Source organism: Tachypleus tridentatus, chromosome 13, assembly GCF_004210375.1.
Source record: "Tachypleus tridentatus isolate NWPU-2018 chromosome 13, ASM421037v1, whole genome shotgun sequence".
Classification (NCBI taxonomy): Eukaryota; Metazoa; Arthropoda; class Merostomata; order Xiphosura; family Limulidae; genus Tachypleus; species Tachypleus tridentatus.
In genome coordinates this window covers 173,318,993-173,331,735 of record NC_134837.1, presented here as the reverse complement: position 1 = coordinate 173,331,735, position 12,743 = coordinate 173,318,993, and the positions used below count along the sequence as shown (strand labels likewise).

The following is a 12,743-nucleotide window of genomic DNA, read 5'->3' as shown; positions in this document are numbered from 1 at the left end:
ATCTAAGGTCATTTACTATAAAGAAAGATTTTCAGTCCACGTTGTTTGGTACTCATTGCTTAGGATCTGTATCACTGGACACAGTTTGTACTAATTATTGTTTATTAGAAGTATTGAACTTTTATTCGCATGTACATTTTGAAGCTTTCTTCTCTGCAAAGCTACTACCAGATCAGGCACTCGACTCGTAATCTGAGGGTCACGGGCTCGAAAACCCTTCGCACCAAACATGCTCGCTTTTTTAGCCGTGTGGGTGTTATAATGTGCGGCTAATCCCATTATTTGTTGGTAAAAGAGTAGCCCAAGATTTGGCAGTGGGTGGTGATGACTAACTGCCTTCTCTCTGCTCTTACACTGCAAAATGAGGGACGGCTAGCGCAGATAGATTTTCCAGAGTTGCAGATATGGGTGTAAGGAAAACAAAGGAAGAGTAATTATATGTTCTATTAGGTTGAATACCACCGATCTTTATAAAAATAGTACAATAAATTGTCATCAGTATTGTGGCAGAAATGGATTCAGGAAGCAAAAGTCTTGACATGAATATAGTTTTTCAGAATTATTTGAAAGAGTTGTTTATTTGAGTATCCCACTATAACACTAGTTATTAGCAGCTGTTAGTAATTTACAGTTTTATTTTATCACAAGAAGCCTAAACGGAAAACTAACCAATGGCACAGAAGTTAGCTGACACAGACGGAACTTTAAATTAGTTATTTTTCTTCAAATGTTGAAAATGAAACAAACAAATGAACAGATCAGTAATGCGCCATCTTTCATGAGGTGACATGACTGATTCATACTATTGTATCTATAGTGTTCATTTGTTTGTAAAAGGTTAAACTAATTAACCACAACTCATGAGCACACCATAGTTAAATTCCGACGTTTTAGATGTTCGATCGAGAAACCACCTGCCATTGGACCTCGTCCGTGATTGCCTCGAAGATGAATTCATTCATAAATAATAAATACGCCATTCATCTAACAGGTACTGTGTCACTTTCCAGGAGTTTGTTTGCAAACAGGTGAAAGTTGAATAGTATGATATAAATTTTTATAGGTCAAGACTCCAAAAATGTAACCAAGGACTTACAATTATGTATGACTGAACTTCAGTTTTCAGATGCAGGAACAAATAGAATAAATGTTTCGTATTGTTTATTTTCAAAGACCAGATATCCATTGTTGTGTATCTGTCGTGACTATCTGTGAAAATACCAGTTCTAGAACCATTTACTGGATATCTGGTTTCTTTAAAGTGTATGTTTTTCAAGCAAAGTATCATTAAACAAATACAAAAGTTGGCGATAGATATGGCCTGTCATAATGAGCTAGAAGCAGTTTCTCTGCAATGTCAGCCTAGGAAGAAGAATCATACCAAGGATTGAAGTGTAAAAAAATTTCCAACGATGAAATACTTCAAGAAAATTTTGAAAAACAAAGGTGATACTAGTAATAGGTTGCTCCACTCTAATATAATGGGTGGAAAGTTGAATATGCTTTGATTATTTCGTGTAATTATGAGTTAAAATTTTGATCAAAGAATTTTTTTTATATACAACGTTACATTCATCTATAACGTTTATTAACTGTTATTAGACGAACTACAAGTCTAGATGTTCCATAAAAAGAAAAATCTCGGGAAAGATGATTTTTATATAAATAAATTTGTAAGGTTCAGACAGTTGCCATATAATTAATTAATGCTTTTACTGTTTTAGAATTCCAACTTGTCTACGAATAAGGCAAGATAGGCCTAGCTTTGATATATTCACGTTTCGCAAAGGTGATGACGAATCGTGACTTATAGAAATATACTAACTGTTTCTGTGTCCACAAAGTAATTAAAAACAACAAACGAATTTACGCAACATTATTTTTGTCTTGTAAATCTACCCAAAACTGTGGAAATATAATTCAGAAAAATACACAATTTAAAAGTTTTAAAGCTTTCAAACATTCACACCTGTTATGTTTCACAGGCCAAGGATCTGCTTTTCCTTTTTTCACCGTTGTTATTAGTTTTAACATAGCAATTTTATTTAAAAAATGAAGTGAAACAAAGACGAGGAAATATTATTTTTTGAAACCCTTTAACTACTCTTTACGAATGGATTCATTAAGTAAAATACTATACAAATTATTTATTTCATAGTTGGCTCTAAATGAAGATATATAGCTAATTTATGAAAAGAATCTGTTTTAACGATTTTATGAAATACAGAATGTAGCTATTTTTCACGTATGTTGTAATTTGTGTTATTTTGCTAAAGTTCGAAGACAGTGTGCCTCCCGCTAGTACAGCGGTATGCCTACGGATTTACAACGCTAAAATTAAGGGTTCGATTTACCTAAGTGGGCTTAGCAGATAACCCGATGTGGCTTTGCTATAAGAAAACACACACACTTCGAAGACAGTGTATGCAAGAAAAAATGGTTGCATTTTAAAAATTTGAAATTAAATGTTTGTGTCTTGTTTTATTACTCCAGCAAATAATAAATTAACAGAAACAAACAAAGAAAACAAGACAGAAATGTGCGGGATTGAAAGGGGGCGCGCTCTTTACTTCTGAATAGTACAGATTATTGAAACATCTCAGCCAGTGCGTCAACTTTCATTTTGTGCAATGAGGAGGATCTGAGCGATATGGTAAAAGAAAATTGTGGCTTTAAGGAAACCGTTACCATGGAAATGCAAGCAATGACGCCGTCACTTAACTTTTTTTTTTGTATATGTGTGTACAATCAATAATCTCATTGTCATACAATAACCTCCTTCAATTGAACTTTGTTTTTGCATTGCAGTGTAACACGTTCCTTGTTTACAAAAGACGTTTTGAAGAATTAATTATGCATATAGTTCGATTACACACCCAAGGTACAGAAATTATAAATAGATATGTAGCCTTTTAGAGAGAAATACTTTTATAATAAACAATTTAACGATGTATTTGCACATGAAACGATGAATAATGAGTAGCTGGCCATGCGTAACTAGAAGTTACATAAATGTAATACATATACGTTTTCAGGTTGTGTAACGTAGTCCACACACACCAGAATTTTATTATCCGATTAGTAACTGTTATTATAGCATAATGGTTCTCATGAATATGCACTATTGGAAACGGTTAAAGACAGTCGTGGGTTTTTATATTTTAGCGGTTATTAAAAGATGTCAGTGTCACTGCAAGTTCAATTTTGTGCAAGACAAAGATGATAGAAACATTGCTTCTAACGTGTATTTTATATGGCACATTACTGATTAGCTCCTAGTGGCTCAGTTTTACACTAAAATCGGGTTTCTTTTAAAGTATGGTAGATACAGCACAAATTATTCTTTGTAGCTTTGTGCTTTAACAACAAACGAGTAAATAAAGGTTATAGTTTTTAAATGATGTGCTTGTAAAATACTTCCAGTCCTTGATGTAGTGCGAATTTTATCGCTATTATTGGTCGTATTAGTTTTTACTATTTCATCTTTTGGCATTTGAAACCGTAGCATTTGCATTGGATATGAAATAGCATTTTTCAAGACTGCTGGTATGGGCAATAAAGCTTTAATTAAAATAAAGTGCACAACACAATTTCGACCTCTTAGGTCATCTTCAGCCGTTTTGAGAATACATTTTTCTTCAAGTTGGTTTCTCGTCATCACGAAAATGGCATTTCGAATTGTCTTTTGTCTACCAACATGTATGCGTCCCTGCTGAAAATCTGTGGTATTGAACGAAGTGTTATCTCGATACTAACAAGTAGCAGACGAAGTAATGGATTTGAAAGGAGTTTTACTTTTCTAATTCGAAATTCATAATGGAAAAAATATTAATGTCTAGTGCGAGTGTTTAGCACAATTATTGTTACAGTTGGTTAATGATTATTGTTTGTTTTCTTTCTCCACAACGGAATACCTGGACTTCGTCCACTGCGGAGACATTATTTAAGCTAAGAATATTTTTGATGTTATGCGAATGGTAAAATAGAAATCTGACAGTCAGGGCACCTGATTAATCATATAATATAATTTATTGGTGGGCAAGTTACGTAAGATGCTTGTAATTAAGTATTAGCTATAACGCTTAAATATGTTCTGTTTTTCAGTTGAACCTTTTTGTTCATTGATAGATGGCTTATCTGTTGAATAACTTTTTAAAAAATATTTTCATTTAATTTCTGAATGATATTTGTAGATCAGCATAAAAATCACTGAGCGGAGTTCGAATCTAAGTTACCGAATATACTCGTATTTTCAACCATTGTAGCGTTATAATGTGATAGTCAATTCCACTTTTCGTTTGTAAAAGAGCAACCCAAGAGTTGGCGGTGAGTGATGTCGACTTAACTACCTTCTATCTAGGTTATTACTTCAAAATTAGGTATGGCTAACACAGTTAGCTCTCGTGTGACTTTACGAGAAATTCAACAAAACAATCTTGATGTGAGTGTGATTTTCAGTTTGTGATAAAGAAGTAATCTCGTGAATCACAAATAGTTGTAATCGCATGTGGTGGTGTTTAGATGTGAGGCTATTGGCAGGATGTTGTTTTTTTTGGTTTTTTTTAACCTGCAGCATAACGTCTCATACAATGACTGATTTTTTAGCTCTTAGCTCCGTCACCTATTGGCTGATTTGAGATCTTATTACAGTTTTGGACTCAGGACCCTTTTGTTTGATGGATTTGACCACGGCCAAGATCTTGTAGGCTAATTTACTGTAATCCTACCTTAAAGAATTTCAGTTCAGAGGAAACTTGTGGAGATCCTGTTGAGTAATAAAATCGAATCGGGTACAAGCATGCCTCACACTTGGTATTACTAGAACATAGTAATATAACTAATAAAAAGGGAAAAAAGGGTCTCTTTACTCTACTCCTGCCTAAAATAATTTCATTTGTCAGGGCTGTTGAAGATTTCTTCTGAGTTTATAACAGCTTTGTGTCTTGCCATTATTTTTAAATTAGTTCTATATATCATCCAATTTATTTGGCATCACATCAATGGCCTATCCTGCATCATTTTGTATACTTTTATGGGCTTTGTTTGTTTAGTTTTGAATTTCGCGCAAAACTACACGAGGACTATCTGAGTTAGCCATCTTAATTTAGCGGTGTAAGACTAGAGGGAAGACAGCTAGTTATCATGACCCACCGCCAACTCTTGGGCTACTCTTTTACCAACGAATATTGGAAATGACAGCGACTAATAACGCCCCCACAGCTGAAAGGACGAACATGTTTGGTGTGACGGGGATTCGAACCCATGACCCTCGGATTACGAGTCGAGTGCCTCAACCACCTGGCCATGCCGGGGCCTTACTTTCTTGGGTGATGTTGATTTTGTTATCCACAACGTTTCCACAACCTCCTGTCTGTTTTTACTTATTTTCTCAAGACTTGAAATGCTATAAAACTTCGAGACCACCTTTTTAAACTAAATTACTTCTCATTATTATTCATTAGATGCTTTGTTAAGTTCTACATTTTTCTGCTACATTGTTTTAGTTTTTCCAAATATTTAATCATATTCTTGTGTTGTTTTTCTTTTTCCACCTTGTTTCTTGTCACGTTTTAATTTTTGCTTTAATTTCAAACTTTCGAGCTGCTGTTGTAATATTTTATACGTACAACCACGTTCGAATCTTTTCAATAATTTTTTTGTGCACCACACTTTCATCCGGATTCTTGTAATTATCAATTATATTCTTATTGACATAGTTTTATGTATCATGCTTTCATTCGAATTGTTGTAATCATCAGTTCGACTCTTGCCAACAATATTTTGTGTACAATGGTTCCATCTGGGTTCTTATCAACAATATTTTATGTACAATGGTTTCATCCGGATTCTTGTCAACATATTTTTATGCGCCACGCTTTAATCCATATTATTTTGGGAGTTGTAGATAGTTCATTGACTTTCTGACAAATCTGAAATTGATATGTTATTGGGAGTATGTAAAATAATCAAATTGTAGAGAGATAAATGTTTTCAGTTCCTCAATTTGACATTACTGGACTTACAGACCTGCCCGAAATTCAAGTTCTTAATTTAAACGTGAAATCGATTCTGTATTAGGAATGAAAAGTAGCGATTCATCATTACCTACCAGGACTAGCCTTATCGAAAACATGCGTGTCAGTACCCATCTTAGATGTATTTCCAAGTTTGTCTTGTATTTTTTAATTTATTTTCAGCTTATTTTTACATTACATATTGGATCTCTCGTCGTCATTGCGGTTTTTGTATTTACTTTAATAGGACGCTTAAAGATATATTGTGCTCGAATCTCTTAAAAGACAACGATTTTCAGGTGCTTTACTGGAGTGTCTTCTTGTGATAATGCGCCTGAAAATTGTCTTTTAAGAGATTCTAGCACTATATATCTTTAAGCGTTTTATTAAAGTAAAATTTATATCTTAATATAAGCTTGCGAATTATAAAGGCAACATTCCTTCAATTGCACGTGCTGTGTGACGTTTGAAAACGCGTTGATGTTTAACTGCATTTCTAAGAATAAAGTTGGTATATATATTTGAAAGGAATAAAGCCAAAAGATCGTAAATGCTTGTCATTTTCCATTAGCTAGTACATTATTCTGGATATTATTTCCACGTTCGTAAGTTTATTTTAACGCAGTATTTCTCAGTGCGATTGTAAAACTGTTTGTCATGTTTTTTGTATCTTTAATGCTTCTGCAGAACACTTGTGTAAAAATGTTATTAAAATTGTCTGCCTTATTTTAGATATTATATAAGTACTGTGCTTAACTGCTTGGCAGATTGTAACTTAACATGTAGGAGGAAGATCAGTTACATGCCTTATAGAGCCATCGTGGATATCATCTGATGAGTGACACTGGAGTCTGGTTTTGTTTGATATAAATAACATCAAAAAACAAAGTCGCATCGAGTGAAGATTAACTATGTGTATCCGAATCGTTTTCACGCTTGTTACAGCGAAGCGTTTCGTGAGCGTGACGAACGGAATAATTGAATTTTTAAAAGTGACTGGAACTTCTGTGTCTACCGCGTAAGCTTGATGGGATTTATATATATATATATGTATAGTTTGACGTATGAATATTGAATATGTTCTTGCAGACTTTTTTGAAAAGCTCCTCTTGATATATGTAACTGTTGAAAAACAGATCGATAAGTAATTTTATACATATGAAGCTGGTAAGTTTACAAAACAATCACAATCTTAAAACATGTACACTTTCAAAATACTAATTAGATCCTAATCAGATGCGGCTCGGCATTACCTGGAAAATACGGCGCTCGACTCGCAACCTGAGAGTCGCGGGTTCGAATCCTCGTTATGCCAAACATGCTCGCTCTTTCAGCCGTGGGGGTGTTGTAATGTGATCTTTAAACCCACTATTCGTTGGTAAAAAAAGTAGCCTAAGAGTTGGCGGTGGGTGGTGATGACTAGCTGCCTTCCCTCTAGTCTTACACTACTAAATTAGGGACGGCTGGCGCAGATAGCTCTCGTGTGGCTTTGCGCGAAAATCAAAGAAACAATCAACAGGAGTGTTGAAAATTGGAAATTCAAGTTATCAGGTTGCTTATGAAATAAAGCAAATAAAAAAGTTTAAATTTCAATGTAGTAAATAAGGAAAAGCTGTGAACAAAATTATTAGATATTAAGATATAAAATATTAAAAACTGGTGTTGTGAATAACGAGTGAAATTGTAATTTATCATTTAAACGTCCACTTATATACATGTATATCTTTCATTAATGATGATAATCGTAGCACATTGAAGCCTTTTATTTCACAAAAGTAACATTAAAGATGATGTGAAACGAACTACCATTAAATTGGTGTTACTAATGTGTTTTTTTTTGTGCAAATATACAAAAGTTTCCTTCTTAATAATTTTCAAACGTGATGATATTTTCAGCTAGTAATGATTGGTTGGAAGCACAACGTTTAACTGTTGAGTTAGGACGATCTTTTAATTGATACATGTGAACATGTTGTTTGTGTGCCGTAAATGTAAACTGCGTGAAATTTACATGCTACGTTTGGCAGTTTTATTCTTTGCCACGAGGTTAATTTGTGTATTTCTACTTAAAATTTTGCTTAGTTGCTAGTGTAGCTCATCAGTTCTTTTGTTGCTGTTGACCTGGTTTTTCTGAGTTTGTTGTTGCAAGAATATAACTGCTGTTGAAATAAAAACGGCAAAGGCTTAGTAGCGGATGCGCTAATCGCTTTATCCCGTTCTATTCATGAAATATATTCGTACAATATTCATATATAAATAGGTTTATTGGAAATACAGGGTATTAAGTACGTTGTATTGAAACTTTTGAACCTTACAATCATCACGTCGTGACAGTTCACGCCGCCAGTTCCGGTCAGTATCTGTTGCAGTAAGGGGGACCCGTCATGGCCAGGTGGTTAAAGCACTCGACTCATAATCCGAGTGTCACGGGTTTGAATCCCCATCACACCAAACATGCTCGTCCTTTCAGCCGTGGGGGCGTTATAATGTGTATGGTCAATCCCACTATTCGTTGGTAAAAGAGTAGCCCAAGAGTTGGCAGTGAGTGGTGATTAGCTGCCTTCCCTCTAGTCTTAAACTGCAAAATTAGGGACGGCTAACGCAGATAGCCCTCGTGTAACTTTGCTCGAAATTCACAACAAACAAACAAACAAACCACTGCAGTAGGTTCCGTGAGTAATACTGTTATGTTCAGAATACACCATCAAACCCTGCAGGCTTTCCATAACTCATCTACTGCACAAGGACAGAGGTTCTTCACTGCCCGTTTCAGAAGTTCACTTGCACAGAAATCTGTAGTCGCTGCGTGCAGCTGCTTCTTGTGAAATAGCGTAAACAGCCGTTTCGTTTTCCAAGTGCTTTAAGTATGTGGTACTTGAACGGGATTTATGTTTGAATGCGGTGTGTTGATGAACCCACACACTGTTATATTGCGTACTGTTTACCACCGAGCTTTGTGTTTGTGAATTTTCAACTGATAAAAGATATAGGACTTCTCTTACACCCGCTGAGGTATGACTTGTTCTTGGTCTCTTTCTTGATGCTGTTGACGTTCCAAGTTGATCGATGTTCCTTTGTTTCCCAAAGCTGTTAGAACAGTGAATATCGTCATATTAGAAATTCTTAACTTAATATGTCATTATTTGATTATGTAGTATTTTACACTGGAAAAGGTTGTGAAAACTCTCAACTAAAGTGAGCAGTTTTCGGTGGCGTTGACCTATTCAGATAAAAACGGACAATGTCAAGAAGTAGTTTCGATATATTCTATTCCAACACGTGACATCCATAATAGTTTTGATGCACTCAACCATCTGTATAATACTTCTGTTTACTTCTACAATTCGATCTTTGTACGCAGAAAATCAATTTTATATCGTACAGTATATTACGTTTAAACTACGTGATCAATTAGTTTTTAGAAATTGTTTTAGAAATTTCGTGTTTAGAATCCATTGCAGAAGCCACGAACTAGATGGTTTTAGTAAAAATGTGAAAAAAGCAATAGTTATGAATAATCTCGATAGGTTTTACTAAAGCAACAACAACAAACAAAATATCTAATGTAGAATTTAATCTTCTTTTTCAAGTTGTCGCAATCTAACAAGTTGCCAAAAGCAAGGTTCCAAACGAAGAAAAGTGCCTTACAGTTCTTGGTTTCGTGTGTGATTATTACCTGTGTTTCACAGCTTTCTATGTTGACTGGTTTAGCAAAATCATTTTGTGTGGGAAAGTGCAGCTTGATCTGCTACATAATTTCCTGAAATAACATGTTGTTGACCATAATTTCTTTTTTAGGACAGTGGTATCTAGTGTAAAAGATTGTTGAAATAGATAGTATAGTCCACAATTTGCAATATACCAATCCGGTTTGTTTTTGAATGACGCACTGAAATGTGTTCTCTTTGTAGATTACTCCATTATGTGCAATGAAATGAAAGCAAGGGATTCCCTTACCCTGAAAATGGGGTTTCGTTGATTACTGCAGTTGATACTCTTTCTAAGAAAGAATTGCACATACTGGTTTCTTTCTTCTCCTTTTTTGAATTCTTTCCGGATCAATTTTTTTTTTTAATTTCACGCAAAGCTATATGCGGGCTACCTACGCTAGTCGCCCTTAATTTTGCAGTGTAAGACTAGAGGAAAGCAGCTGGTCATTACCACCCACTGCCAACTCTTGGGCTACTCTTTTACCAACGAATAGTGTGATTGACCGTCACATTATAACGTCTCCACAGCTGAAAGGGCGAACATGTTTGGTGTGACGGGGATTCGAACCCGTGATCCTCTGATTACGAGTCGAGCGCCTTAACCACATGGCCATGCCTAGCCAGGGTGAAAATGATCAGATCATACGAATCTGAGTCAGTGGTGAAATGAAAGGGTATTCCGCACGACTGAAAATAAGATAAAATAATAATAATGATAAACATATGTCGGATAATAATGTCTTCTCCATCTTTAACTGGTAAAATGGTAATGACAACGTTGAAATTACTCTGTAAGGATTATGTATAATACGGCTCCATGTGGTTTATTCGGACCTGATGTTATTTAATTCTAACACTGTATTAGAATTCATAGTGTTCACCTTGTTGTTGTGTACGTATAATACGGCTTGATGTGGATTGCTGAATCGTGATACTATTTCACATGTAACACTTACAATTCGTAATGTTAACTGTTGTTGCAGGACACTGAAAGTCAGTTACTATGTATAAAATGTATTAGTAAATGTGCAATTTTTTAAAAGTTTTGTTTAGGTTATTAAATGTATGCTTTATATTAATTGTGCATTAAGCAAACGATGACCAAAAACTCTATTTAGATTTGAAATACATTCAACGTAACTTTCTAAAGTTTCGACATAGCAGCCTAGTTTCGTAGGTTACCAACTCGTTGCGTTTCGACATTAAAGTAATTAATTAATTTAATCAGTGCGACTCATTACGTTATAGTACTAAGATGTGCCCATAATCACGCTACTAAAACTTTCATCGTATGACTTCAAGATGTAGGTCATGTAATCTCCTGTTATTTGCATATTACTTGCGGCTCCTTCTGCTCACTATTTAATGTAATGTGACATTTTTCGCTGAATAGCAGCACAGTCCTGCTTCTTGTAAACATCAATTTTCTTCATCTAATTTTTCTCCTAATTTCAACTTTAGGCTTCAGTTGCTGCGTGTTGTTATATGGACGATCATATCAGTCTGGAATTATCGCGAATGTTTATTATCACGCGATGTTGTTTAATGTTGTTTTTGGGAATTATTTTTATCTGAAGTTTAAGCATTGGGATAGAAACAATGTATGATTGTCTTCACTTTGCTAGTGGTTTAGCGGAGTTCGTTATCTATCGGTATGTTTCACGGAATGGGTGTTAGCACTTTAAACTACTAAAGCCCTAACCAGCCGTCTTGAGAATATATTTTTACTTCAAGTGTTTCTCGTCATTGCAAAAGCCTGTAACTTGTATATGAGTGAGTGAATACCGTTCTAAATGTTATTTACATCAAATTTTTCTTTCCCTTGATAGTGCTAAGATAATAGTTACCATATGTTAATAGTAATAAAAACATACTATCGAGCAGTTTATCGATGTGTTTTTGTAGACCTAATACATATCTAACTTTGTGAGATTAAAAGATAATTGTATCTTTAAAAAGTTGCTACAAGGACCGTTAATTGAGCTGAAAAGTTAAATTTGTAATCAGTTAACTGTGGGTTGTGATGGTGTGGAAGAATCGTCTTATTGAGCTTAGCGTTGCAAGGTGCAAGTTCTATGCGCGTGTGTACGCGAATGTCTGGTTTTCCAAAATAGTTAACAGTAGTAGTAGAAGAATACATAATGTAGAATTGGTCAGAAAATAGGAACGGTTTGTGAAGCACACCGTGTTAACATACGGGTGAATTATCGTCACACCAAACATACTCCCCCTTTCAGCCGTAGAGGGGTTATATTGTACCTCAGTTGTTTGGCAACGGGTGATAATGACTAGCTGCCTTCACTCAAGTCTTTCACTGCTAAATTAGGGACAGCTAGCGCAGATAGCCCTGTAGCTTTGCACGAAATTTAAAACAAACCACCAACATAAATAAACATGCGGACAAAATAATTTCGCGTGTGTATATATATGTGTGTAAAGGTACAGTGGGAAGTTCCTGATACATTTACCACTCCCCTACCCGTTTACTTATATAAAAGGCAATTTGTATGTATGAGGGAAACGCTGATGTTATTGTTTGTATTAGACTTGCTTTAAATCTGCCACCGTTACTAAACGTAACGAAAACGGTGTTTTGATTTCCCCATTTCATGATTAAATTTCGATTTATAAAGTAAAATATTTGTATCTCAGATAAAAACCACAAGTGAGTGTTGTTATAACGCGAGACTGAACGTTTTCTTCATGCAAGTCTGTCCATGTTAAGTACGTTCGATTCTTTTTTTCCGTAATCGTCATTTTTCTTTCTTACACTCTTTCAATTCAATGTATTCTCTTATTTTCAATTTTAATTATTTTATTGATATATAAAAAGATGTATTTTTTATAATGATATTTGCCAAGAATAACAACCACTGTGGTAACAGTTATCTTGGCTTGGCTTCTTGTCTGATTTGGCTTTAAAACATCTGAAGGCCAACGGATAAATTTAGCGTTTACGTATTTAGCTTTCAGGCAGTCATCTAAAGTTTTTTATTTTTTTAATTAATCCAGGTCTGCA

The 12,743-nt window shown here is 34.8% G+C and overlaps 1 protein-coding gene across 2 annotated transcripts in view; it reads left to right on the top strand.

Moving 5' to 3' along the window:
- Window positions 1-12,743, top strand: part of LOC143240310 (eye-specific diacylglycerol kinase-like) — a 224,429-nt gene that overhangs the window by 24,899 nt on the left and 186,787 nt on the right. The window lies entirely within an intron of this gene.